Genomic DNA, 4,231 nt, shown 5'->3' with positions numbered 1-4,231 from the left:
TTTCTAGAACTTTTACGTCAGTTAATATGATTTTATTTAAATAGCTATTTTGCAGCTTTATGAAGAGGAGCATAACAAACTTATGTTGTTGGAACGGTAAATATAATATACTCTTAATTTTCCTATTTTCATCTTATGTCTCCAACATAACTTGAACCATGGACTTCAAAAACAAAGGGCAAAACCTGATACCGTTGATATTGATAGGCTAAAGGGTAACGGAGTTTTAACTAATCAGATACATAGACTATACCATAAAAAATGACCATTTTTACTAGATTATATTTTAATAGCAAGTGATCATTTTCATCGGAAAAAGATTTTTTGACAACAAATATGACCATTTGGACAACTAAAATGACCTTTTTGTATGCGTATATGTTGCTTATTTTTTAAAATGATTAATCAGAACGAAAAAAATAAGATATATATATATATATATATATATATATATATATATATATATATATATATATATATATATATATATACTAACTAGGTTAAAACCCGTGTAATACACGGGGTTGATTACTTAAATTAACAATAATAAATGCTAAATGACTTAGTATAAAAAATAAATAACAAAATTCAAATACATGTAAATCTATAAAAACTAAGAAATAATATTCACATTGTTTTATCTTCCCTAACATTTTAGTGACAAACCTAATTATAGAACATTAAATTTCGGATGACTTGTTTGAAAGTACATTGCCAAATGATAGATTCCTAATTATAGCATTGTACTTTGAAAGTACATTGCTATAATTTGGATAACCAAAAGTAAAAGATAACAATTACAACAATGTATTTTCAAAGTACAATGCTATAACTTTTGTAATTAGTCATTATATTAACGTAAAATCATTAAAATAAACAAATATTGAAACCTCTCTTTGAGTTTTTATGTTATTATGTGCAAAAATTATGTAAAAAGCTTCAACATTTTGTCAATTTCTACACCAGTTTTTGTGATCAAAATAGTGTGCTCAAATTGAGTTGCATGACCGCCATCCTTTGTTAATGTAGTCTAGTTATCTTCCCATTTAACAAAATCTGTTGTTCCAAGTGTAAGAATTGGTTATGCACAAAATCTGTAGTCTAGTAATCATCAATTTTAATGATAGGAGTTGGGAGGAAAAAAGAAGAATGGAAAATAGCTAAATGATTAATATCTTAAAACTCTAAATACATTAAACCGGATTTTTTTGGCTTAACCCAATAAGTCAAAAAGAAACAACCACTTGAAATCTCTGGTAACAATTTTGAGCTTACATATATGTATGTGATCAGGAACAGGAAGAGATGATGATACCTTTAGACACCTTAAAGGTGTTCTTCATTTAATTGGTGTTGAATCTAAAGAACACATTAACAATTCATAAATAATGTTTTAAAAGATTGATGACATTGCACTTGATCTAAATGGATGTAATCACATAATAAAAATCATCAACCTTATTTATACAAAAAAAGTGACAGTTTTGCCCTTCGACGAAAATGATTAAAACGATAATCTCTAAGGAACAAAAAAGTATTTTATTCTTCTTTGAAAGTGAATTGCTATAATGGATGTAATAGCATTACAAAAATCATCAAGCTTATTTGTGTGTGTGCACTTACCGTAGCTTTCTGCTTAAATACATGAAAACCAAAAAAATAATAAATGGTAATTTTAAATACACATTTTAACCAGAAAAAAAAATGTGATGAAGGATACCCATTCAATGTTTATAAATTCTTGTTGACCCCATTAGTGTTCACCAAAACATAGTTAATTCAAAATACCAGTTTCATGATCAAACCGTAGAGATTACATAGAGTTGCTTTTACCCATTATATATCAGGTAAAGAAGATCATTCTTAATACTTACCATCCATTATGCGTGACATACCTTCATGATGTTATCCTATAACAACAATAACAATGTTAGTGTTGTGCTTGGTAGTTGCACCCACATAATGTGCAACAAAAGAAAAGAACACAGATAAGTGAAGGAACCAACCTAATAATTGGCAAAAACATAAGAACCTGATAACCATATTGATAATCAATAAACTCCATATCTATACAACTATCAATAACCTATGTATACAATTGTCAAACCAATAACTTATTTGTTAGATATAAAAAAAAAGCTTTATAAAGCCTTAAACTCCAAAGAATTGTTAGCTTTTTTTCCCATGCTTTAATTGATTAAGGATTATACACCCTGAAAACCCAATTACCTTCATCACCAAAATAATTGATGCTGGAACCCAAGAAATCGGTTGAATAATTTCTAAATCTGATACGCTCACATCTCAATCATTGCCTTCATTTAGACCTTTCTAATGAATATATAAATTTACATAGCTTCTAAATCAGTAAAAAAACGAAAATAAAAATCATGATTCATAATAAAAATCAAAATGGAGTCGAAGATCCAGATTCATACCTCATATATGCCCAAAGTTAAAATTAATACCCTCAACTTGAAAAAAAAATGTGTTATTAGCAATATCAATGCAGTGATTTCAATAACTTGAAAAAAAATTGTGTTATTAGAACCTGTTCTTTGCTGTCAACTTGAAAAAAAATTGTGTTATTAGCAATATCAATGCAGTGATTTCAATAACAAAAAACAATTAAGAAAAAAAAGCAGTAAGGTCGAGGCCAATTGAGTAGGCTAAGCAACAACAACTAATGAAAAAATTTCTTTTTTTTGGACAACTCGTACCTGATGGCTTATTGGTGCAATGCGAAAAGCGGTTTTAAAAAAAATGGAAATGCAATGATAAAAACGGTTAATTTTTAAAGAAATTTAAGATTGCAATGCTAAAACTGGTAAGTTTTTAAAAGGAAAAAGAAACTGTTACCGGTTAGTTTTTCAAGAAAATACAAAGTGCAATGCTAAAATTGGTTAGGTTTTGAAAAAAAAAAAATGAAAGTGCAATGCTTCTATTGGTTAGTTTTCGAAAAAAAAATGCTTTTATGGACATTCAAAATTGTCAATAGTTGCAACAATAAAAATATAATATGTATAAATTACCAAGATTCAGATTGATTTTGATGTTAGATAACTTCTCTTCTTTGTAGGCTCCACTTCATTGTCACATTGAACTCCTGAATTCCACTACCATCCTCTACATAAATATATAAATCATTAAATTCAAATTGATTTTGGTGATTTTATAGCATTTGAACATAACTGTAACTTACTTTGATGTTAATTGACCTGAAAAAAGAAGAGAATACCCAGATTAAAATACCAAAGTTTTGCTAGAGTGTATATTGGCATTAACCCATCTTCCCCATGTTGTCAAGGCTTTACCAAAAGTTGTCACCGCAAAACTCGAAGACTGGACCTCCATTGCACACAGGCCACACAAGACTCGTGGCAGCAACACTGTTGATTTTCTTGTCCTTCTAATAGCTGCACAACTAACAAAATTCTAAATCAGTAACCTGGTAAAAGTCAACGATAACAGAAGAGAGAATGAGGAGGGGTCAGATTTTATGTCTGAAAGACAAATTATTTTCACACCCAAATGACGATTGTTGTGACCTACAAATCGCAATTGTTGTGACCCAGACGAAAACCCACATGCAAAATACTATCTTCCTTCACTCTATATATCGGTTATTCTATTCCAGTCAATGAAAACACAAAATCGATTGCAATCCTTTCTGCCTCTTTCCTGTGGTCGCACAAGCCAAACAAATCAAAAGACATGTGATCAGAAGGTGGGATTCATAGAGGAAAAACAAATTAATACCAACAAACGGTGGAACCGGCAGGTAATACTAATTTTAGAGAGATTAAGAAGTGTTTCAACATACCTGCTATCTTTTCTCTCACCCGTCTTGCTATCAACAATTGTTAACTTTTTCGTGTGAGGCTTGCAAAAATAGCTTTACAATCCAATTCAGCTTACTTCTGTAAATGAAAACATTAACAAAGATTTATCTGAAGGCAAATTACACAACAAAAACCACAAATTCAATTTCGATAAGCCCTAAAAATAGATAAATAAAGAAATCCTATTAACCCTTAGCCACAAAAGCAAATAAGAGAAAATTAAGAGGAACACGGGATTCAATTCTGGTGCCAGGAGTGATTTCCTCTTATCATAACAATAAAAGATCATATATAGAAACTATCGTGTATAAGATTGAACTTTGAAGAGTGGAAGAAAATCACTTACAAAGTGAAGAAGTGGAGGAAGATTCGCAGAGCCACACATGAAG

The sequence above is a fragment of the Lactuca sativa genome, chromosome 1, assembly GCF_002870075.4.
Source record: "Lactuca sativa cultivar Salinas chromosome 1, Lsat_Salinas_v11, whole genome shotgun sequence".
Taxonomy (NCBI): Eukaryota; Viridiplantae; Streptophyta; class Magnoliopsida; order Asterales; family Asteraceae; genus Lactuca; species Lactuca sativa.
The sequence above is the reverse complement of the archived record's forward strand: the minus strand, read 5'-3'. Positions refer to the sequence as shown.